The following is a 25945-nucleotide window of genomic DNA, read 5'->3' on the forward strand; positions in this document are numbered from 1 at the left end:
CTATGAATTTCTAATATAAATAAAATATAATTTAGGTCTTCATTAACCTGTAAAAATGAAGAAATTGAAGATCAGGAATTAAAACTCACTGGAATTATTTTTAGTACTACAAACAGGACTATTTAATTATTTTATAAAATATAGCTTATGTGTTCTAGTTATAACTATACTGGAGCACTTTGTGAATCAAAAAACAGACTGCGACTATCAGACACTAAAGAGTTCATTCAGCCTTTAACTAAGACACATTTCTCCCAAATGCTGAAGGAAATGCTTCCTCATGGCTACGTATGTTATAAAAAATAATTAGGATGCTATCCTGACTAACACAGTGAAAACCACATCTGTACTAAAAATACAAAAAATTAGGCAGGTGTGGTGGCATGTGCCTGTAGTCCCAGCTACTCGGGAGGCTGAGGCAGGAGAATTGCTTGAACCCAGGAGGCGGAGGTTGCAGTGAGCCAAGATTGCGCTACTGCATTCCAGCCTGGACAACAGAGCGAGACTCAGTCTCAAAGAAAAAAAAAAAAAATTAGGATGAGTTTCATAAAAATAACATACACGTTCTCATGTCACTGAGGTCCGAGTCATAAATGAACAAACTTATATAAGTTAGTTCTCATGTAAATTCACCAAAATATTAAATGAGGTAAGACATCCTTTTACACAAAAACAAACATCTTCACAAAAATGTGAATAAACACTCAGGATTCCAAAAGGGGGAGGATGGGAGGGGGGGAGGGTTGAAAAACTACCTATCAGGTCCTATGTTCACTACTTGGGTGATGGGATCACTAGAAGCCAGTCTCAGTATCATGTAACATACCCATGTAACAAACCTGCATATGTACCCCCTGAATCTAAAAAACCAAAAAACTTAACAAATATTAGTAAAAAGACAATATTTCTATTTATTTCAGACGTAGTTTCCAGGGAAGATGCATTTATTTTTAGGATGCAAATACATCACTCTTCAACACACACACACAACAGTTACAATCTCTGAAAATTAAGTCTGCCAGAGATAACTGCAATCTCCTTGATTTATATGCCTTAATCCTTCAGTGGGGAACCTCAGCATTTCACACTTTAAATGTATCAGGAAAGGGTTTGGAAAGAAGAATCTATATCAGCTCAAAAAATGTTTAAAAAAACCCAACAACAAACAAAACAGACTTCCTTACACTTTCTGGGTTTACTGAGATAAAATGAGATAAATTCTCCCGTTTTACATCATACACTAAATCCAAAATAATAATCCTAACAAGGAATAGACCAGTTCTGATATTCGCTTTCTTATCTACTGTTACAATGTGACAGAATGTAAAATTAATGGCCCCAATGTGAACTGATTTTACACATGCCAAATATCACATCTAGTTTTTTACCTGAAATAAACAGTATAAAATTTAAGTTAGTGATCTAAAATAAAGGTTTCAGGTTAACTACCCAGTTCTCCAAGAACAGTCAATTAGAAAAAACAATCAAATACTCTAAGCATTCCTTTTATATCCCTGAAACTATAAAATAAGGTCTTCATATAAATTAAAACAATACTTCAATCAAACATATATTACATATACTAATGAATTATATTAGAAATCCTTAAACATTTAGAACATACAACACAGAAGTATATATACACTTATTCATGAAAAATATTACTAGCAAAAATAATTTAAGACTGTTATCATGTTAACTCTTAGTATACAGTACAAGTGTAGTAATAATGAACACTGAGGTCACTTCAGTAAGAAAGATGATGATCCTTAAAAGCACATTAAATCCTTGCTTTTTATAAATATTTTTGGGTTTTGGCTTTGTAATAAATAGGTAATAAACATCTGCAGTACACTGTTTATGTTGAGAGCTTATCTTTCTCCATTTGAAAGTCTTTCTCCAGAGTCAGAATGTCTTAGAGGTAGCCCAGTGGGCAGGGAGCTAGGATTTTGCAGCAAATCCATTCACAAAGCAATCTTATCATCAATGTGCTCCTGGAGTTTATATATTCGCTGATCAATGTAGTCTATAAGTTTCTTTTCTATCAGTTCCATATTTTTAGAAAGAATCTTTTCCAAATAGGAGCAAACAGGCTGCTCTTCCATTCTGGAAATACATATTTTAAAAATATATCCATTTTCTTTAATATTTTAACAAAACAACTGAACTATACAACAAGCAGCCAACATATACTGCTGAAATTTGTCTCTATAAACTGTGCTGTCTTCTTGCAGGGTATTTCAGGTTCTAATGTACATCCACAACAGATGACCGCAGTCATGAACACATACTTATTTCTTTAAACATTTACTAAATATACAATTGAAATGGGAATATAAAAGTGAAGATGATTCCTTAAAGACCAAGTCCTTAGAAAGGGTCTTTTTGATATGGAACTCCAAATCAAAACTGATCTTGCTGAATTTATTTTAAGGTCAACATGTATATTTTCCAAGTACTTCCCCCAAGCAACCCTACAATTTAAACAGTTTTGTCTTCTTTCTTTCATACAAACCTTACTAAAGTACTAGAAAGTTCTTTGCTAACCTAGTATGAAACTGAGGAAGAATTTAACTAGAATGGGCAAATTAAAGATTAAAAAAAAAAGCACACCAGTTTCTAAAACTCATGTTGCACTCTAGGGCAGTGATTCTTAAGAGTATGGTTCATAGAACACTATAGGATCCTTTTAAAGGTTCCAGGAGGACAAAGTGTTTTTATAGTAACACGGAGGTAATACATGCCTTTTTCAGCCTCATTCTCTCCTCATGAATGCACAGTGGTATTTTCCAGAGGCTAAACAATCTGTTATTGATATAGTGATTAATCGAATGTGTGATAGTATATTTTTGTGTTTTCTAGAATTTCCTAAGGTACTAGGTTTAGGGTATAAATATTTGCTTTTTAAGAGATCAATTCAGTTTGTTTTGAGTAGTTATATTGTGCTTTTATGCTATATTAGACTATACGTACTATAATGCAGAAGCAGACATGAGCAAGTTAATACAGATTTGTGTAAATCTAAAACAATGTCATTCTTTTCACTGATTTTTTGAAAACAAGATTGTTTTTAATAAAAACTATTGTTTCTATTTATATGCAAGTAATTACTATTTAAAAATAAATACACATTTTAATATAGTCTATATAAACAGATATTCTTTGAGTTCTTCATTTTTGAGATTATAGATCCTGAGATGAAAACATTTGAGAACTACCACTCTAGAAACTGCCAAGCAGGTTAAAAATTATTAAATCAAAAAAATTGAAATACAAAGTTATAGATTCACAAAAAGTTGCAAAGATACTATGGAGAGTTATCCTGTACCTTTCGCCAATGATCTCAGTGGTTACATCTTTACATAGCTATGGTACAATTGTAAAACTAGGAATTTGTAAAACTAGGAATTGACAAAAATGTAAAACTTCTGCTCTTAGAATGATTTTATTAAGAAAACAGAAAGGCAAACCAATGACTGGGAGAAAATATCCAAAATCTAAAGTGTTAAAAAAAAATCTACAACTTAATAACAAGAAGATAAACATCTGGGCAACAGATTTGAACAACTACTTCACAAAAGAAGACAGATTCATGACCAGTAAGCATGTGACTGGTAGAACTGAAGTACTGCTTGTTTCAGCTGAGCAGGGGCTGGAAGTTCAGCTTCTACTCAGTTCTGTTGATAACACCCAGTAACAGAATTGGAATGCTGCCCACTTCCTCTGACTAAGAGATGGAAGAACAGCTCACCATTTAGCTTGCTGATACCACCGCAGTAGAGAAACCAGAGTACAACTGCCTCATTCAACAGGGCAGGCAGGAGGACAGTATTTTCATTGGTGTTTGACTGGAGTAGGACAAGTACTATTGAAAGGTTTTGTTTTGTTAGGACTCCCTTTTCCTGGTCCTTTGGTTAGAAGGAATAGGCTTTTCTTGAAGCTCTTATTTTTGTTCCCATTGGTTGTCCCAGGTTGCAGACTTCTCTGGCACCCCATACAAGATTTATGGGAGGCAAAAAACCTCAACATTGCATTGCTCCTCAAATCCCACAGTCCCTAAGCAGTCTGAGTTCTTTCTACCTTTCACAGTCCTTGTATGTTTCTTTGTTGTGTTATGTCCAAGGATTTTTATTTGTAAAATGGGGATCTGAGAGGAATGGCAATGTTCTATCTCAGCTGGACCCAGAAGTGTCCTAAGCAGTTTTTGAATCCCTGTATACTATACAGTCTTTCGATTTTTTGCCATTACACATAACCAGTTATTATTGATACAGACTATCAACAATTGAAGACTATGCCATTTCATATAACAAGTAATTATCATTGATGTAGACTGCCAATTATTGAACACTAATGTTAGTTATCTTTCTATATCCTAAGACCCACCTTCATTTAAATAAATTAAATTCCTAAAATTTTAACACTGTTGAAAATCTTAAACAAATCTCAACCAATACAAATATCTAACTTTACACATTGAAAAAAAACATCAAAAGATTTAATCAGTAAGGCAAAATAGTTAAGCCAGGTCTCTGGAGTCCTGAATTCTAGCCTAGTGCAATATTTCAGCACGCTATATCTATGTAAAGAATGAGAACATACTAAATACTCAGCCATTCCTTAATCAAATCAAGACTGTCACAAACTTGGAATTATGAGACCAGCATATGAGGGCCTATATGCTATAAGTAATTCCAATGTTAATACATTTTTTGATGACTTCAAAATTAGCCTAGGTCAAATGTGATTTACAAAGAAAATCTGTTATGATGGCTCATTTGGTACAATCAGGAAAAAAATATACATATTATGGTTCCCACAGTTGCTCTCTATTCATATGGATCACTTTCAACTTCAACCATTAGCTATGCTTGTAACTCACAAAATGCCTGACAAAATGGACAACATCTCCAGTTACAGGCACTTCTTTCAAAACAATCTATTCTCTGTAGAATAGTTATTCCCTACAAGTATATTAATTGCAAGTTGTAAAAAAAAAGCTGCTAGAATTTTCTATTGAAACAGGTTTTAGGCAGTACTCATTGAGACAAATCTGCTTCTCTTTCTCTTCATCTAATTCTCCTACCTACCAAATCAAAATTACATCCGTGTTAAAACAATACTTACCCAACACCAAGAATGGCTTCATCAGGCTTGATGATGTTTTCCTGCCACTCATCCTTATGTCCCACATGGAGATAGCTAAGTTGATTATATAAATTCTGGAGAAAAGGCAGCAACTCAGAGTTAAGTCTATTTGAGTTGTCACTTGCTTTCTTTGGTAAGAAAGAGGACATTGCATTTTTAAGATCATTTTCAAGAAGGGAATGGTTTTGTGGCACAATTTTACACTCATCAAGCTTTGTAGAATTCTCTTCACTAGATGCCTGTGTACTTTTATCAATGTAAGGTTGTAAGTTTTCAGTCATGTTTCCAGATGTCAATCCAGTTCTCAAAGGGAACCGTGTGGAGGATGATTTGTCTAAGGCTCCTAAGGTAGATGAGGATTGCAGTCCATATGCTTGTATCCAGAATTGCCCAACACCAAACTGAAGCTGCTCTCCAATGGGAATACAATTCTAAACAAGGTAAACAAGTCAATGTTAATATTAGTAATCTTGACAGCTACCTTTTAGAGTAACAGCTAACTTTTGGAGTATGAGTCAGGCACTGTGCACTATTTCAACTAATCCACAAAACATCCTTATGAAGTAGGGTAATATTACTATCACTTTATATTAAATTGAGGAGACCAAGGCTAAAGGTGGCCTGGCCAAAGTAACACAGTCATAAATGGCAGAACTGCAACATGAACTCAGGCCACTAAACCCCACAGTTGGGGCTTTTAATCATTTAACTGTAGTTTTCTCTAAAAATATATAAAATACATATAGAATGCTTAGTAAAATGGCACTGGCATATTTCAATGTTTCCACTACAAAGGCCTCTTTAATTTGCAGTAATAAAATGTAGTACTCTCAAATGAGTCATAAGAACTAACAATTTTCTTAGAAGTTTCTGCTTAGCAGTGCTAATCATAATACCAAAAAATTTGAGGAGCCTACTCACTAATCTAGCAGTGATTAAATAAGTACAAAATATTCATAAAGTGACATAGTATACAGTTATTAAAAATGACATAGGAATATATTTCTTTCTTAGAATGTGGCCTATCTCATATGTTAGAGGAAAATAACTATAGAGCAGCATAAAGGAACATGAAAAATATTTATGTAGAATTGTGTCAACATGTATATATGAATATGTGAAGAACTATATATGTATGTGTGTATACATAATTTCATATATGTGCATACACATAATTTCATATATGTGATATTTCTGAAAAACCAAGTGTTTTATCTCTGAATATCTTATAGGATTTATGAAATGAGTTTTACTATTTTATTATAAAAATTTCACACATCATTTTAAAAAAACAAGAAAATCAATAAAGTTATTCTTATTTGGAAGGGGAAAAAGTAAACAGTATAAATCATGAATAATGGAATATATATTCTTTGAGAAAATGGGGTACACCATTCTTTCATTCAGGTAACATTAAATGACAACAGTATACTACACACTTTGATATGGAATTCCTACTTAATATTCTAAATTGTGAAGCAAAAACAAAGCCAGCAATCTAAACTTCAAACACAAGGAAATAAGAGATAACCTTTATATTTATCAAGATATCACACAGATGACCATTTCAGACTCACATGACTCAGAGTACCAAACTTTAGTAAAACTTTCAAGAAAGCAAGTAATCTCAATTCAGAAGTAAAGCTGAGGGGCTGAGACTTCCAACACAGGTCCCCAGGTGCTTCCTTTCTCCAGGACAGACCCTGCCTAGACAATGTGTGTGTTTACACCATTACACAGGAGTTGTTTTAGTCAGGAAACATCCCCATTTTATGCTCAGAGAGTTACAAAGCTTACATGACATTTTCTAGGGAGACAATATATAGATGTCTGGTTTGTTAACTCCATAAATAAGAACTTTCTTACCAGGAAGTAAGTCTTTTATTAGCATGTTTAAAGGAAAATTTAACATTCTTTCTTCTCCACGGTGTTCCCCAAATGTCTCCAAATGTAATGATTTGGAGTGTGTCTTGGGGGGCTAGGGGGTGGGAATTGGTTACAACACAAAGTACTGACTGGAAGGAATATGCTTCTACATGCATAGAAAACTCTAGACAGATAGAGTTTATTTTCATAATACACTATGCATAAGACTCACCTGGAGATGCTTGCTTAAAATACTGATTCCTGGATCCCACTCCCTAGGATTCAGGGGATTGGTGAAGGCCATGAATTTGCATTTTATAAACATTTCAAGGGATTCTTGAAGTTCCTTATCTCTTTCTTGAAATAAACCCATGTTACCCTGGGTACCTCCACATTCCAAAAACCCATTTACTATCAAATCCCTGAAAATCTGATTTCCACCTCATCACTATTCAAACTGACCCCCTGAAGATCTCCAAGGAGTCCTTAATTGATAATCCAAAGGGCACATTGATTGTACATATATTCCATGCCATAAACAAGAAAGACCAGGTATCTATTGCATAAAGCTTACATTTTAATGAGAGAAACAGACCAAAACATAAACAACAGTAAAAACAGTCAAGAGGGCTCTGAAGAAAACGTGATACAGATTTGGAGGGAAAGGCTACTTAAAACCGGGCGATTAGGGAAGATCTCATTAAGGCTGTAACATTTAAGCCAAAATCTGACAGGACAAAGTCAGTTATGCCAAGATCTAGGGAAAGAAAACAGTTATAAGTGTAAAGGTCCTGAGGCAGAAACACATTTGGATATTTATAGAATACACACATCAGAATGTCTGGAGCAAGCTGCCCAAGGAAACATGGCAGGAGATGAGGTTGAGGAGGAAAGCAGGGCTTACATTTTAGAGATCAGGGTCAGGAATCAAGATGAATTCTAAGTGTGATGGGAAGCAGTGAGAAAGTCGTACACAGGATGAGAACTTTGAGGCCATTCTGAGTGTACTGTGGAGAACAGATTTTAGCAGAGCTGGAGGACCAGTTAGGAACCTCCTGAGGTATCCAGGTAAGATTACAGTATGGGAGGAAGAAAAGTACACATTTCCATCTTTTCTGAAACTCTTCCTTCTGTCATTTCCATAATCTTCAGCTCTCCTGGTTCTCTTAACTCAGCCCATATGGTAGTAGTGGTACTATATTAATATCTGTAGGCCACACATCTACAAGTTCTTTCCTTGCATTATTTAAATTTTTACATCAATCCTGTGATTGATACAGTGTTACCACTTAGATTTAGATTTTGTACATGAAGAATTCGTGTTAAAAAAAATGAATTGATTTGCCCAAAGGATGCAGAATTAAGAGGAGACAGGACAAGAGCTTGAGGTAATTTTACCTGACATCAAATTCTTTCTCTTGCTACTCTATCACACTGCTGCCTTCTACATTTCTGGTTCCTTTTTTCCTCTCCCTGTATCTGCACAAATGCAGCTACTCTCCAACGGTCTCTCTTCCTTGCTTCAGTTCCTCCCTTCACCACACTCCGTCAGCTACTATGGGAACACCACTAAACTTCCCTTCCAGCCACTGAAGGTTCATTCCATTTCTCCTAATCCTCTGTTTCCAGATGTTTGCAACATCCTTCCAGGGAATGTTTTATTCACAGCTAAAACTCAATATTCCCAAAACTAAACTTTTCTTCCCCCCAGGCATCCTCCTTCCTTGGGTTGAATTTAGATTATTGGTGTTGCCATCCTTAAAGCCTCAATTTCACATCTGATTCTATTTTTCTCCCACAACACCAATATTAAGTTAGTTGTAAAGTCCCAACAGTTCCATTGTTTTAGCATTTCACCATCCAGCATCATGTTACTATGTTCAATCTTAGACCCTCATTCTCGCTCATCTGGATGAGGGGACTAACGTGTAGCTGGTCTTCTCCCTGTAGACTCACTTTCTTTTGATTCACCTTACACATGACAGTGGAAATACTTACAAATTTAAAGTAGCATTCAGACAGGGTGTGGTGGCTTATGCCTGTAATCCCAGCACTTTGGGAGGCCAATGCGGGTGGATCACTTGAGGTTAGGAGTTTGAGACCAGTCTGGCCAACATGGTGAAACCCCGTCTCTAATAAAAATACAAAAAAAAAAAAAAAAAAAAATTAGCCAGGTGTGGTGGCAGGCACTTGTCATCCCAGCTACTAGGGAGGCTGAGGTGGGAGACTCGCTTGAACTTGGGAGGCAGAGGTTTCAGTGAGCCACGGTCGTGCCACTGCACTCCAGCCTGAGCAACAGAGCGAGATTCCATCTCAAAAAATAAATGAAGTAGCATTCAAAGTTCTATGACCTAGCTGAAATCTACTTTAAACTTCCCCTATTACCCTTCTTTTTCAGAGAAATGAACTACTACTCATTTCTCAGCTACATCCAATTCTTCTAGCATTGAAGATTTTATTCACCCAATTTTTTGTCTGAATTGGCCTTCTTCCAAATTTACTTGCCTAATCCTGTCCTTTAAAGGCCTAGATAAAAATACCACTTCCTTTAGTAAGCCTTTCCTAATCTTCTTCATCATTCCCCATTTATATGTTCTAGAATGTAAATCCTTAAAGACAAATTATAAACTGATCATCTTTGCATCCTGAAATGTACTCAAACTAGTGCCTTGTTCACTAAGGTGCTTAATAAATACTTGCTGAATGAATGTGTGAATGAATTCATGAAAAAGTGTGAAGATTTGTAGTCAAAATATTTTGTAGGAGGGTAAGTCTATGAAATGTTATTTTTTACACAAGTAAATAAGGATAACAGTTAAATCAATTACAAAATTTCAAAGAAAAAATTTACATCACTACATGTACTTATAAAAAGCCATTACTGGCCGGGCGCGGTGGCTCAAGCCTGTAATCCCAGCACTTTGGGAGGCCGAGACGGGCGGATCACGAGGTCAGGAGATCGAGACCATCCTGGCTAACACGGTGAAACCCCGTCTCTACCAAAAATACAAAAAACTAGCCGGGTGAGGTGGCAGGCGCCTGTAGTCCCAGCTACTCAGGAGGCTGAGGCAGGAGAATGGCATAAACCCGGGAGGTGGAGCTTGCAGTGAGCTGAGATCCGGCCACTGCACTCCAGCCCCGGCAACAGAGCGAGATTCCGTCTCAAAAAAAAAAAAAAAAAAAAAAAAGCCATTACTTTGAAATTTTTAATGGTATCTGGAAAGTTATCTCTTTCTACTTACCCACTGCTGAGAACTAACCATATTCATCAATTGCTGAGCTCCAGGACATAACTTTGACCCCATGGACTCCATTATGGTTTGGATCCTGTCTAGGTTTACTCTTGATTTTAGAGCCAGAGAGCTTGTTGAAGAATTTGCTGAAACTCCTCTCATGTGTATCACAGCTTTACTGATGAACACACACCGCCTTTCACCAAATGAGAGCAACTATTACAATACAAACTTCAGAAAAATAAATAATAATATTAAACAATATTCACCATTTAAGGTCACTTCTTTGTATTATCAGCAAGAGTAAAGTATTCAGAAAAACAAATATAAACTTTAAATATATTTTCAAGTTTTCCCTAATACAGTAATGGTCAGAGGTTTCAATTTACTATGAAACTCAGAAGAACAATTTATATAAGAGAACATCATTTTCAAACTAAAAAAAAATACTAAATACATGAAAGAAGGTAAAATTAAAGTTGCATTTATTTAAGCAACTCAAAATAAACTATGTCAATCTGAGACTTTAACACACAGCAGCTTACCGTAATATTCTTTAACACAAAATAAGGGTGTTTAGAAGCCTATTCAAAGTGTTTACTGAATTACTAAATATAAATGAGCCATTTAGAATTATAGGCAGAGTCAAGATGGTCTCACGTAACCCACTGGTTTACACATTTAAAAAGATGAAGTTAGAGGTAATTTTCTACTTTGTCAAAGGATTACCCAATTAGTGAAAGTCTGGCTTAGAACCTAGTTCTTCTGGCTGTTACAACAGTGCCCTCTCCAATGCTTTATGCTGCCTCTCTTCATCCATGTTTATGAACCAAAACACATTTCATGTGTGGCACCGAAAACAGTATCAAAGTGGAAAGGAAACAGGATTTAGAATGAGATAAACCAGAGTTCAATTATGAGTTTGCTCTGTATAGCCTGTATGATCCTGGGCAAATGCCGAAACATGAATCAGGATTAATATGAGGGAGGATAATATCAATGATTTCACATGGTGGCTGTGATTATGTGCTAAAATTTCCAGTACCTACCACTAAGTATTTGAAATATGCATCAGTAACTTTTTTTTTAACTTTCATGTTCTGCTGCCTCAGAATAAGCTTTAGGAGGCTTGAGATTTTCCTAAATGAAATGACCCTTTGCACTCACACATACTTCCACAGAATAGTTACAAAAAATATTCATCTTCAGAGAGACGCACAGAACTATATGTAATCCAAAGACACAGGTCAATCCCGACCCATGGCACCAAAGACGTGACCGTCCTTCACAATTAAGGAAACACTGTTAAATTTAAACACTCACCTCTCATCCTCCCTATTATCCCCTTTCTGCTTCTTAATCCTTATAGCCTTTCTCACCACCAAATAAAACACAGTTTTATTCAGAGTATGCTCATTACCTGTCTCATTCCATTTGAATATAAGCAACACAAGGGTAGTTGCTCCATTTTATTTTATTATTGCTGCTTCCTAAATGCCTGCTACTGTCTGTATCTGGTATCAGTATGCACTCAAATATTTGTTGAATAAATCACTTTATTTAAATGACTTTGGAAGCTATTAATATATATTACCTCAAACAATGTCTTGGAACAATCTGATCTGTAAGTTTGTTACCTGCCCGCTATAAAAATCATTAACTTTTTCCTTATTCTTTTTATTTTTTTTTTCTTTTTTGAGACAGGGTCTCCCTAAGACACCCACGCTGGTCTCAAACTCCTGGGCTCGAGGGATCACCCTGCCTTGGCCTCCCAAAGTGCTAGGATTACAGGCGTGAGCCTCCAGGCCCGGCCAACTTTTTCCTTCAAGTGAGTCTCACAACCCTGTATAAAGTAATGTGGAGACAAAGAGAATACAATGCTTTATTTTCTTTAGTCCTCTAATTTACCCATGAGGTAGGTCCAAGGAAATGTAGAGATTTTCCCGAGGTTACTCAGCCAGTGAGTAACAGAATTGCATTACTACTTTGGGCTATTTGTACCTCAGTACTCTTAGACTCTGATGACATTACTAAAGTTCACCTTAACAAAATTTTTCATATTCAAGGTACCAGTCCAAATAGCTTTTAGGTGCTTTTTTCTGCAACTTCTCTAATTCTTGTCTTTTAAAATATAATGGAGCCAAAACGTGGTTTTCTTGGCACCATAGTTTCATATAAACAGGGACCAAGTTGGACTAACTGTATGAACAAACCAACAGTACATAAGTATATTATACATAAACATTTACAATTGTCAAATTAGTTAAAATTTAATGATGACCTACCTTTATTTTACAGGCATGAGTGGAGGATGCCACTATTAAGTAATTTTTGTAGAAAATAATTTCATGTGTACTAAAAATAAAATAGAATAAAAATTATTTTTTCACTTGTATAAATTATCATTTTAAACAGCTGCAGTAAAAAATAAATAGTTTCCAGGTCATTACTTAAATCCTGAGATTCAGTTTGCCTGATAGGGGACAGAGTTGAGATCCCTTCTCAAGTGACCTCATTAATAACACTGTGTCATGTATTATTTCTAATATGCATAATATATAAAATAATTGACGTTTTGATTTATATTAAGGCGAGATTAGTGTAGATGATTCCTATAAGGGACTAAAGATCAAACTATAACACATTGAATATGGACTAAATAGGCTGGTGTGGCACAACCTTGGGCTTGTAGGTTCCTTACAAAATACGTGATCAAAGTTCCAGACTGACTGTCAAATTAATTTCTGGAAAACAGACCATCGTGAGTTTATGGAGAGAGTTAAGAAGCAGAAATAAGGACTGCACTCTTGCCTGGACACTAACTAGTATGACCCTCTCCAGGCTCACCTCCCCTTTATTAGCTCTAAATTTCCGCATTCCTAAAAATGAGAAAGCTGAACTAGATTGCCTAGAATATGCTTTAATGGTCTAACTTTCTATGCCCATAGTAGGTTTTTATCTTCTCTAATGTAAGCATCAATGTCAGAGAATCAATCAATATTGCAAAAGGTGAAGAGAATAAAAACACCAGTTCAGAAGAACACTTTTTTCCCGTGTACAAGCCACACACCTGTCATCCAGGACAGTACAAACATTCTTGCCCCTACTGGTTCCACAGTACTCCTCTCCTAAGTACACTTCCATATTTCTTGCTGAACTTAAAATGCCAATAGAAGCGATTTCTTCACCTCCATCAGGGCCACACCTCAGGAAAAGGAAGCAGGGGTTTTCATCTTGGTTGTTCAAGCTTCTCTTCTAAATCACCAGATCCTGGCTAGGAAAACAGGTGAAAACATCACACAGTATAGTTTCTGAACATGGCTCATAACCCACTCGTTAGGCCATGGGGTTTACTCTAACAAATGCTCAACACAGAATTCATAAGAAAATGGAGACATCACACATCAGGGCTTCCCCCTCTATGTTTTCCTCAATCATCAACCTTCCACTCAGTCCCCTGCAATTGATTCTCGGATAAATTACTGGACCCCTAATGTGTGCATAGCAGTAGGAGCAGAACACAAAAAAAGACAAAGTGTATCTTTTCTCGAAATTAAATCGACGGCGGTCGTCGATAGCTGGGCTTTTTACACAGCCTGGGGTGGTGAAGAGGAGGTGGCTTGTTTCAGGGTAGATGGGCGGACTGACTTAGACAGCAGCCCTGACGACCTGTCACGCCTGACGGGGACGTTTATGAAATTCCGAGTCCTGGTCACCTTCCCCCGCTCATGCCCCGGGGCCTCGGGTACTTCCTGGCCAGACCTACCTCGCCTCCGCCCACCCCGTCCTCGCCCCTACCTCGCAGCCCCGCTTCTCCGCAGAGACCTGACACCAACTGCTCTCCTGGATTCCGGGCTCAGACCCTCAAGGCTCCCCGAGGAGTGCGGCAGTCGCAGAGCGCAGCGACCGGGTCCCCGGTGGCCCGGCGCACCCTGGAGCAGGTGGCGCCAGCAGCTCCTCCCAGTCGAAGTCGCGGGCGCCGAGACCGGCCCGGTGAGGAGGCTGTGAGTCAGGGCCCCGCCTGCAGATGGCATCCCAGGAAGAGGCAAGCGTGGATTGGCGGTTGAGGCCCCCGTCCTCGGACCGCGTGTCCATTGCGCCGCCTCCTGCCAGGCCACCCCCAGAACCTCTCTGCCAGTGCTTGAGTGTCGGCCAGTGTAGCGTAGAAACGGGCAGGCAGAGCGACTCCCAGCTCATACCATTTCAAACGCCAGCCGCTTCTGGCTTTGGTGAGAACAGACACCAGAGACACGCATGCGCATAAACCAACTGGACTCAGCGGATTTCAAAAGGTGCCCAGGAAGCGCGAAAGAGCCGAGCATGCGCACTGGCAGCCCCGCGCTCAGCCTCTGGAGACTATGCGCAGGCGCGTTGCACAGCGCGCGGGCACGAGGGTGGTTTTTCGACGCTGGCGCTGGACAAATAGCAGGCAACATGGACCACGGTTGCTGGGCGGATGGAGCATCTGTGGTCAGGTAGGTGTGGTCTCTGCTCTACGCGATGTGCAGGACGGACTCCTGACCTCATTCTCTCCCGAGTGGACGCCAGGGCCTTTTCTGCCTCCACTCCGTCGGGTCTGCAGCATTTGTGGCAGCTAGCGCGGCAGACGCGCTGTCGAGTCAGGTTAATTTTACTCCGAACTCTCCCTGCCTCCCTCACACACATTCTCGCGTTAGAGGGGAGTTGAGGTAGATATTGAACGGCGTTAGTGGTGGGCGTTGGGCCACACGGGCCTTTGCCAGTTGCTGTCTCAGCTGATGCTCCCTGATCCTACGGCGTTGCCAGGACTGTACTGGACGCCCTCGTAACAGAAATCAGAAGATTGAGAAAGATCCCAGGTGTTTGGATGGAGCTGTCGCCTGAGGGAGTTTTCCAGATGCCCCGTGGGATAGGAAGTAGATCTCGCCTCTTTTTTCCTTTTGTACTCCAGATGCATTCTAAGTTGTGTACACCAGACTTTGTGCTCTTTATGCCCTGCCCATTGTAGTCATAAGTTAGCTTTGATACATGTTATCATAATTGGACAGCCTAAGGGAAAATAGGCTTTTTAGAATTACCTATCTGAAACTTCATGAGCAAGATCAATACTATAAGCTGGATTTTGACTTCCTTGAATAAGGCGGAAAACCTACAGCATCTTGTCGTCTCCCCTTTCTTTCAATCTCGTATGTTCAATATATCACCCAGTCTTGTTTTACTTTTCGTTTTTAAAGAAAAACTTTCCTGTCTTTCTCCATCTCTGCCTCTGTTTTGAAATACTAGCTTTCATCGGAACAATTCCAGGAGTTTCTTTACTGGTCGATAGCCATTATCTCCTCACCCGCATTTCATTTTCTGCACTGCCCTCTACTCTTTTATCAATTGTCCTGGTGCTTGATGCTTTCTGACTGAATCGCCATCACCATTACTGTTTTTTTGAGATGGAGTTTCACTCTGTTACCCAGGCTGGAGTGCAGTGGTGTGATCTCGGCTCCTGCAACCTACACCTCTTGGGTTCAAGCGATTCTCCTGCCTCAGCCTCCCGAGTATCTGGGACTACAGGCGTGCACCACTAGGCCCAGATAATTTTTGTATTTTTAGGAGAGACAGGGTTTTGCCATGTTGACCAGGCTGGTCTCAAACTCCTGGCTTCAAGTGGTCTACCCGCCTCAGCCCCCTAAAATGCTGGGATTACAAACATGAGCCACCGCACCTGGCCACCATTACTTCTTAACAGGCATACAAAGCCCTTTATCCTTGACTTATGTTTGCTTCCTAGACCCCCCTGCTTTTGTACATGCTTTTCCCTCTACCTAGAATGCCCCTTCTTTTGGATAGCAAGAAAAATCCTGTTCATCATTTAGTGCCAAAAACAGCCCTCCACACTGTTTGAGAATTTGTCAGTAATTTCTCTTTGCTACACTTAGAGTTTTTAGATACTATAATTCTCTTGTGGTATGGAGCTTTACCAAATAATTCTCACATTTGTTTTCCCAACCATCTGTACAGTTGTTGAAATTAGGAATTGTTTTGTGCCTAGTAGAGATCGAGTATAGGTTTGTTGTATGTAATTGATAGAGTTAGCAATAGAGGTTGTTTGGGAACTCTATCACAGTATAAGAGGAGTAGGAAGAGGTGAAACTGGCAAATTCAATCTTATTTTCAAAGCTGAAAAAACTTTGCAAAAGTTAGTGAGAAAATTATGACAGTGAAAGAGATCTGAGCTAACCCACCCCCAATCTTGCCTTGATTATTCTTGGGCTTTTGGGACATTTAGGCTGTAGTTTAAATTATAATAGGCGTTCCCCCAAACTCAACTGCTTTTGCATCAGGCTGGCAGGAGGAGAGGAGCCTGGGTCCTGCTAAGGTGCAGACATGAGCTATTATCAGTCATTATTCAGAAGGTTATAAGATATGCAACTTCCCCAATTATTCCTGCAGATAACACCTCTATTGTAGATTGACCTTTTGAGATATCTTTTCAGGTTTTTTTGCATGTCTGACACCCACCATTCCTACAGCCCCACCCAGAAGTGATTCAATATGCAAGAGGACAGCTTCACCCCTCATGATTTCATCTCTGCCCCAACTAATAAGCAGCAAGCCTAGCGACCTCCACCACTTCCCCCAAACTGCCTCTGAAAAATCCCTAACCTATAAATTTTGGACGAGAATGATTTGAGTACTAAATCTGTCTCCCTCATGGTGTGGCTGGCCTCATGTCTATTAATCTCTTCCTTTACTACAATGCCATGGCCTTTCTGTTGCAGGCAGAAAGAACCCTTCAAATGGTTACAAAGCCAGGGTGTTGTGCTGGTGCCTAGGTGACCTCAATTTTAATGTAATAAGTTACTCTTGTCATGAATGACAAATGGTATTTTTTGCTTTATTTTTATTTTTTCACTTGAAATAAAGAATAAGGCGTATCTTTGAAATCTTTCCACCAATATCACAATGTATTTTTTTTGCTTGACTGTTTTAAAGAGAAATTTATTACATATAACTTGTTGTAGAATTTAGAGTAGAATCATATATGTATCTACTGTTGCTAACAGAGTTCCTTTGTATAGTGGCAATCAAACACTTTAGTCCCAGGACGTTTTACCCTCAAAATATTGAATATTCCAGAAAGGTTTTGTTTTTGTGTGCTATTTCTTATTTTTTAACACTTCTGGTTTCATCTGTGACATGTAAACAGCTTAGAAGTCAATCACAACTGTCCTCACAAGAAAAAAGCTGAACAAATGGAACATTAACAGCCTTTAAAATATCCGTCAGATAATGGAGGTCACAAAGCAAATGGTCACCCCAAAACTGGATAGGCAAATGCAGAAAATCACAACTGAGATCAACATGCTAGGAACAGAAATCCTCATGAGGCAGTAAATAGTAGGTACACTTAAAATGGTCATTGATGACGTACTGGAGACTGAGTGTGAATTAGCTTGAGAGTTAGAAACTCCTGGGAGACCACTCATATGGTGCCCTTACACTTTTGGGAGTTTTACCTTTCAGAGCTGCAGCAGATTCTTAGGACAAGGATTGGATTAAAACTCCCTCTTGCTTCATGCAGAAGGAGGGGGCAAAGTAACCGTTCTGAAAACTGCCCTCAGCATTTTCCCTAACAAAAGCCTTCTCTCAAGGGAAACTACTTTACCAGAGCCTCATCTGTTCTAGGGAAAGGGCAATTAGAAGACTCCAGCCCCCTCTAGCTTTCCCGTTGTTAGTGGTGGTGAATCTGCAGGGGGCTGCAGCAACCTTAATTCTTGTCAGAAGAAAGAATTCGATCAAGGGTCATAAGGCAGAGTGAGAGACCAAGGCAAGTTTTAGGGCAGGAGGAAAAATTTATTTATAAGCTTTATAAATGGAACAAAAGCAAGTAAAAGTACACTTGGAAGAGGGCCAAGCAAGTGCCTTGAGAGATCAAGTGCGTGGTTGGACCTTTGACTTTGGGTCTTGTATGTTGACAGGCTTCCGGGGTTGCATTACTTCTTGCCTGATTCTTCCCTCAGGGTGAGTGGTCCGCATGCTCAGTGGCATGCCAGCACTAGGGCAGGGCCATATGCGTAGTGTGTTTACTGGAGTTGTATGCATGCTTACTTGAAGCATTCTTCTCTTACCCATTAAATGTTCTTAGAAGGTCATATACCAGTTAAACTCTGCCATTTTGCCTCTTAGTGCACATGTTTGAACCCACTTGCCCAACTCCTGAGATCTTATCAGCAAGCTGTTGATCGCCAGTTTCAGGGTTTTGTTAAATTAGGAGACTGCCTTTCCCTAGTGCCAACTGTGACCCATAATTATCAGACTACATTTTATTTGAAAGGAGTTTTGGGGGAAACCCAAAGACAATGACAATGTGAAAACTCAAAGCAAGAATAGTAGATTGAAGCCTCTGACACCGATAACTACAGCAAACATTAAACACAGCCTAACTTCTAGCCAGATTGACATGAATCAAGTAGCCTGATTACCTCAGTCTAGCTTTCAACAAAAATTTACAAAGCATGCTAAAAGGCAAGAAAGAACAAGAGACAAAGGAGATATCAGAACCATTTTTACATATGATGCAGATTTTGTAATTCTCAAGTAGGGAATTTAAGGTAGCTATGATTGATATATTAAGGGCTCTAATGGAAAAGCAGATAGCATGCAAGAGTAAAAGGGTAATGTAATGTAAGCAGAGATATGGAAACGCTAAGGAAGATTTAAAAGGAAATGATACAAGTCAAAAAACAGTGTGACAAATGAATGCCTTTGATGGGTTTATCAGGAGACTGGACAGGCCAAAGAATAAATGAGCTTGAAGAACTGGTAATAAAAACTTCTTCAACTGAAAAGCAAAGAAAATAGAGAATGAAAAAGTAGACTATCCAAGAACTGTTGTACAGCTACAAAACTTGTAATAACATGTATAATGGTAATACCAGAAGGAGAAGAAAGAGAATAGAGTAGAAGAAATATGTGAGACAATAATGGTTGGGAATTATCCAAAATTAATGACACCAAACCCGCTCTTAGAGCAGGAAGCTCAGAGAACACCAAGCAAGATAAATACCAAAAGGTCGATACCAGGGGTGTTCCTGGGCCACTCTGGAAGGAGAAGAATTGTCTTGGGCCACACATAAAAGGCACTAATGCTAACAATGGCTGATGAGCTTAAAAATTGCAAAAAAACCTCATGCTGTTTTAAGAAAGTTTACAAATTTGTGTTGAGTTGCATTCAAAGCTGTCCAGGGCTATATACAGCCCGCGGGCCATAGGTTTTTCAAGCTTAGTCTGTACCAAGGCATATTATATTCAAGATGTGGAAAACCAAAGTCAAAGAGAAAGTCACTGAAAGGAGCCAGAGGAAAAAATACATGCTATAGAGGAACAAGAATAAGAATTACATTTCTGATTAGAAACCAAGCAAGAAGGGACTGGAGTGAAATATTTACAATGTTGAAAGAGAAACCCCACCAAACTAGAATGTATCCACAAGAATTATCTTTCAGAAATGAAGGATACTTAAAGATTTTCTCAAACAAAAGCTGAGGGAATTTGTCAGTGATAAACCTGTGTTGCAAGAAATATTAAAATAAGTTCTTCAGAGGGAAGGAAAATGATCCAAGGTCATGAACTTGGATCTACATAAAGGAAGAAGCATCAGAGAAATGAAGGCAAAATTAATTCCTTAATGTATAGGTACCTAACAACAGAGCATCAACTATGTGAAGCAAAAATTGATAGAACTGCAAAGAGAAATAGACAAATTCACTATTAATGTTGGAGACTTCAACAACCCTGAATCAGTAGTTGACAGTTTCAGCATGCAGAAAATCAGTAAGAATATAGTTGAACTGAATAGTACCATGTGTCCACTGGATCTAATTGATATTAATAGGACACTTCAGCAATAGCAGAATACACATTTTTCTGAAACACTCCTGGAACATTTACCAAGATAGAGCACATTCCAGGCTATAAAACACCCCTTAACAAATTTAAAAGAATAGAAATTATACAAAGTATGTTCCCAGATCACAATGGTATTTAATTAGAAATTCATAACAAAAATACTTGAAAAATCCTAAAATATTTGGAGATTAACAGACATGCTTCTAAAATAACACTTGGCTCAAAGAAGTTTCAAGAGAAATTTAAAAGTATTTCGAACTAAATGAAAGTGAAAATACAACTCATCAGAATTTGTAGAATTCAACAAGAGCAGTGCTTAGAGGGAAACGGAGAGTACCGAGTACATGTTGGAAAAGAATCATCTAAAATCAATTATGTGAGCTTTCACCTTAAGAAACGAGAGAAAGAAGAGCCATATTATAGGCATACCTAAGAGAAACTGTGAGAAATTGCTATCTGTGGCAACTAAAGCCTTATGAAATGTATTTCTTCTACAATAAGACTTGAAAGTTGAAATTACTCCTTGATCCATGGGCTGTGGAATGGATGTTGTATTGGTAGACATGAAAACATTAATCTCCTTGTACATTGCCATCCAAACTCTTGGGCATTAGTTAGCACTAATGTATTGAAGGAAACTTTTTTTCTGAGCAGGAGGTCAAAGTAGGGAGCTTAAAATATTCAGTAAACCAATGTGTTGTCATCCTGGTTTAGTTGTTCCATGTATAAAGCAAAGACAGAGCAGATTTAGCATAATTCTTAAGAGTCCTAGGATTTTCAGAATGGTAAATGAGTGTTGGCTTAAACTTGAAGTCATCAGCTATATAAGTCCCCAGTGACAAAGTCAGCCTGCCTTTTGAGTCAGAATCAGCTTGGAAGCCAGGCATTGACCTCTCTAGCTATGCAAGTCCTAAAGGGCATCTTTGTCCTATAGAAGTCTGTGTTCATCTATACTGAAAATCCATTGTTAAATGTGGCCACCTTCAAGAATTATCCTAGCTAGAGCTTCTGGATAACTTGCTGTACCTTCTACATCAACACTTCCTGTTTCACCCTGCACTTTTATGTTATGGAGATGGTTTTTTTTTTAAACCTCATGAACTGACCTCTATTCGCTTCAATCTGTTCTTATGCAGTTTCCTTACCTTTCTTAGCTTTCACAGAATTGAAGAGAGTTAGGGCATTGTTGTGGATTAGGTTTTGGCTTAAGGGAATGTTGTGACTGGTTTGATCTTCTATCCAGACCACTAAAACTTTATTCATATCAGCAATAAAGCTATTTTACATTCTTATCTGTGTGTTCGCTGGAGTAGCCCTTTTAATTTCCTTTGAGAACTTTTCCTTTGCATTCCAACTTGGTAACTGTTTTATGCAAGAGGCCTAGTTTTCAGCCTATCTGGGTTTTCAACATGCCTTACTTACTAAGCTTAATCATTTCTAGCTTTGGATTTAAAGTATGACGTACGTGACTCTTCCTTTCATTTGAACACTTTGAGACTATTGTAGGGTTATTAATTGTTACCATTTTGATATTTTTGTGTCTCAGGGAATAGGGAGGCCTGAGAAGAGGGAGAGATGAGGGAATGGCAGTCAGTGGAATACTCAGAACACAATTTGTTGATTAAGTCTGCCATGTTATAGGGTCATGATTTATGGTGGACCAAAACAATGGCAATAGTAACATCAAAGATTGCTGATCACAGATCACCATAACATATATAATAATAAAGCAAAAGTTTGAAATATTGTAAGAATTACCAAAATGTTACAGCAGAGACACAAGTAAGAACACGCTGTTTGAAAAATGGTGCTGATAGACCTTCTTAATACAGAATTGCCAGAAATCTTCAGTTCACAAAACGTGCAGTATCTATGAGGCACAGTACAGTGAAGCACAGTAAAACAAGGTATGCCTGTATACGTAAAGCAAGCGGAAGAGAAGACATAATAAAAATCAGCAAAAATCAATAAAATTGACAGAAAAAATAAATGAAATAAAAAACTGGTTCTTTGAAAAGATAGATAAAGTTGATAAGCCTCTGGGAAGGCTAAAAAAGAAAGAAGAAACAAATTATTAATGTTAGAAATGAAAGCGGGACCATTAGTATTGATTCCACAGGCATTAAAAGGATAAAATGGGAGGTCGGGCGTGGTGGCTCATGCCTGTAATACCAGCACTTTGGGAGGCTGAGCTGGGCAGATCCCCTGAGGTCAGGAGTTAAGAGACCAGCGTGGCCAATATGGTGAAACCCCATCTCTACTAAAAATAAAAAACTAGTCAGGTGTGGTGGCACGTGCCTGTAGTCCCAGCTACTCAGGAGGCTGAGGCAGGAGAATCGCTTGAACCCGGGAGGCAGAGGTTGCAGTGAGCCGAGATTGCACTACTGCACTTCAGCCTGGGCGACGAGTGAGATTCCATCTCAAAAAAAAAAAAAAGGGTAAAAAAGGAATAATATACAAACAGCTGTCTCTGAATTTGATGACAGATGAAATGGATCAATTTCTTAAAAGACACAATGTGCCCAAACTTAGAAAGGAGAAATATATAATCTAAATAGGCCTATATCTAGGAAAAAAAAAAAATTAATAATTACCCTTCCAAAAAATAAAGCACCAGGACCACATGAGTTTACTTGTGAATTTTCCCAAACATTTGTGGCAGAAATAATACAAATTTTCTGCAGTTTTATCCAGAAAATAGAAGCACAGAAAACACTTCCTAATTCATTATATGAGGCCAGCATTACCCTAACACCAAAGCAAAATAAAATCATTAGGAGAATGGAAACATACAGACCAATACCTCTCATGAACACAGATGCAAAAATCCTCAACAGAATATCAAATAGAATCCAACAAGTAGAAAATGTATTATATATCAACACCAAGTGGGAGTTACTCCAGGTGTGTGTAAGGTATTCTTGTATGTTTCTCGTTCAATATTGAAAACCAATTAGTGCAACCTATCACATAAAGAATAAAAGAATAAAAATCATATCAATAGATGCAGAAAAGAGGATTTGACAAAATTCAGCACCCATTCATCATAAAAAAATTACTCAGGAAACTAGGAATAGATGGGAACTTCTTCAAGTTAATAACGTGTACAAACAACCTACAGCTAACATCATACTTAACAAGTATGTATTAGAATGGCTAAAATAAAAAGCAAAACCTGACAATACCAAATGATGCTGCTGGGTATGCATAGCACCAGGAATTCTCATTCACTGCTGGTTGGAATTGTAAATGGTACATATGACTCAGCAGTTGGACTCCTAGTTATTTGTTCTGCTGAGCTGAAAATCTGTGGGTACACAAAAACTTGCACATGAATTTGTATAGTAGCTTTATTCATAACTGGCAAAAGCTGGAAGCAACTAAGATGTCCTTCAGTAGGTAAATAAAGAACTGGTATTTTCATATAATAGAATATTATTCCAAGATAAAAAGAAATGAGCTGTCAAGTAGCAAAATGACATGGAGAAACCTTAAGTGACCATTGCCAGTTGTAACAAGTTAGCCTTAAAAGGCTACATACTATATGGTTCCAACTATGTGACATTCTGGATAAGGCAAAGCTACAGGAACAATTAAAAGAATGGTTGGCAGGGTCTGGCAGGGGGAAGGGAGAAGGGTAATGTTGAATAAGTGAAGCATGGGATTTTGGGGGCAAAATTAATCTGGATGTGATACTATAATGGTGGATACATGCATTTGTCAAAACCTATAGAACTGTACAACACACAGAGTGAGAAAACGGAATATAAATTACCGAACTTAGTTAATATATTAATATTGTCTTATTAATTGTAACATGCACCACAGTGATACAAGATGTTTTTTCTTGTCAAAGTTACTTTTATTAGTAAAAGTGTAGTACCTAAATATGTATACAAAAGTTACTCAAAAAATCCTTCGTTTTTCCTTTGCTGGTGAAAAGTAGTACACACAACAGACCTCAGTGATATTATGCAACAATGACCCATGTTGGTGTAGAATTCTCACAACTTTTTAGGAGAACTTTGAAAAAAGCAAGTGAAATATGTAATACCTGATTGTTTTAACTCCAATGAACTGTGGAAATATGAAGAAGCTAAGGTTCTTCATTATTCATCAATACCAAAAGTAAAGTTGAAAATTTGAATTCCTATTTGGCTTTCTTGTATTAAATGATCAGAATAAAATTACTGTAATGCTAAACTTTTTCAACAACTTCATGTTTTTCACTCTTGCTTTCTACAGTGAGCATGTGTTGTTTCAGTTGGCTCGGAATCCCTTTCCCTTGGGGATGAGCTTCACCACTTATCCACTGTGATTGTGGCAGGAGTTATCAGTGACAATGCATGTGACCCTGACCTGAACAAGATCATGGGCCCTTGTCCCTTTTTCCACAGGGACTGGTACAATTGAAGGGCAGGTGATCCAGGGAAGAACAAACTCCTTTTGTAGGATTTGTGGAACCTGGAAAAGGACATTATCTCTCTCCTTTTTAGATCATAGATTTTAAGGATGTGGGCTTGTAGTTGACACTGGCCCAGTATGTGGAGGGGGCCAGCCTGAAAATGAAACCAGGAAATGGAAAAACAGTCAGGAGATGTTGGTAAAGAGCCCTGGTAACAACATCCAAGGCTATGCCTATGGATAGTAATCAAGTTTTGAGGTTGTTACTTCAGTGAATCAGTGCAAATGAAGTATTCGCTAAGGAATTAAACACAAAACTAAACAGGACAGACTGAATAAAAGAAAATAACAGTGTATGTGAGCAGGGGAGAGGGCCATATGGGAATTCTGTCCTATCTACTCAGTTTAAAAATAAATAGAAAACTGTTCTAAAAAGGCTTTTGAAAGCTCTGTAGCTGATTCGAATGCACATACAGTTTGCTAACCACTAGTCTTGTCGTTTATAGCCTGCCTCTGGAACCAGATTTGCTGAGTTCAATTCCTGGCCCTTTTCCCTGCTAACTGTGTGGCCTTGGACAAGTTCTCAACCTCCTTATGTCCATGTTTTCCCATTTGTTATTGCCTCCATTAATAAAATGGGGATGATAATAGTATTACCTACCTCATGGGGTCTCTTAAGAGAATGAAATATCTAAGAGCTAGTGCCAGGCATGAAATCATCAATCAGTGTACTGTCAGCTATTACTTTGTGATTGTGGATGTCACTGTTACCTGTAGGTAGGAGCAGCTGAATTCTTTCCATAGAGATTCTTTAACATGGCCAGAAAGCTACATGTCCTGGTGATAAGACCAAATGCCTTGGCTTAATGGAAGTTGGAAAGATGGCTCTTTGTCTCTGGTCTTTCCACTATTCAGTAATGGTTCTCATTGAAATTGAGCTCAGGTTCAATGCTTCATGGGCTTCCTTTAGGCTGTCCCCTCCCAGGCTGGCCCTGCAGCTTGATTTGCCTGATAGAGACCACGCTTGGTACTAAGAAGAGTTGTCCACACAATGAGTGGGAATATACCTTCCACAGGTGATTCTTACACAGTCATTTAGCTAAATACCATCAGCAGTTGGTTTCTCCCATTTGGACACCTGGAGAGAAAAGTAGTTATGATGTCTCTATGTATAGTCCTTAAAGACCAAAGAAAATATAAAGCAGAAGGAACATTGTTATACGAGAAGAATTCTTATTTGCATTTGTGTTAAAAAAAAAAACCCAGTTTGTAATGAAACCTGACTTATTCTTTATAATCTCCATATATAATGCAACAACAATTTTGCTTATTATTGGCTGAAAAGTCCCTAAAAACAAAGGCCTTTTATTCATTTATTTTTAGTTAAAAATAACTTATTTGAAGAACAGTACATG

At 38.2% G+C, this 25945-nt stretch overlaps 2 protein-coding genes and 1 pseudogene across 3 annotated transcripts in view; 2 read left to right on the top strand and 1 right to left on the bottom strand.

Annotated features, from left to right (window-relative positions):
- Nucleotides 1-1871: 1871 nt before the first annotated feature.
- LOC105503354 lies at nt 1872-14342 on the bottom strand (annotated as a pseudogene).
- A 221-nt stretch (nt 14343-14563) lies between these two features.
- FAM24B (family with sequence similarity 24, member B) overlaps nt 14564-25945 on the top strand; it is a 26486-nt gene continuing 15104 nt past the window's right edge. For both annotated transcript variants that reach the window (XM_011930231.1, XM_011930232.1), the window contains exon 1: nt 14564-14722. The gene's annotated coding sequence lies outside the window, so the exon portion shown is untranslated. The remainder of the gene's footprint in view (nt 14723-25945) is intronic.
- Nucleotides 14574-25945, top strand: part of CUZD1 (CUB and zona pellucida-like domains 1) — a 43370-nt gene continuing 31998 nt past the window's right edge. Inside the window, exon 1 of the mRNA XM_011930229.1 lies at nt 14574-14722. The gene's annotated coding sequence lies outside the window, so the exon portion shown is untranslated. The remainder of the gene's footprint in view (nt 14723-25945) is intronic.

This window comes from Colobus angolensis, unplaced genomic scaffold (genome assembly GCF_000951035.1).
Source record: "Colobus angolensis palliatus isolate OR3802 unplaced genomic scaffold, Cang.pa_1.0 Scaffold85, whole genome shotgun sequence".
Taxonomy (NCBI): domain Eukaryota; kingdom Metazoa; phylum Chordata; class Mammalia; order Primates; family Cercopithecidae; genus Colobus; species Colobus angolensis.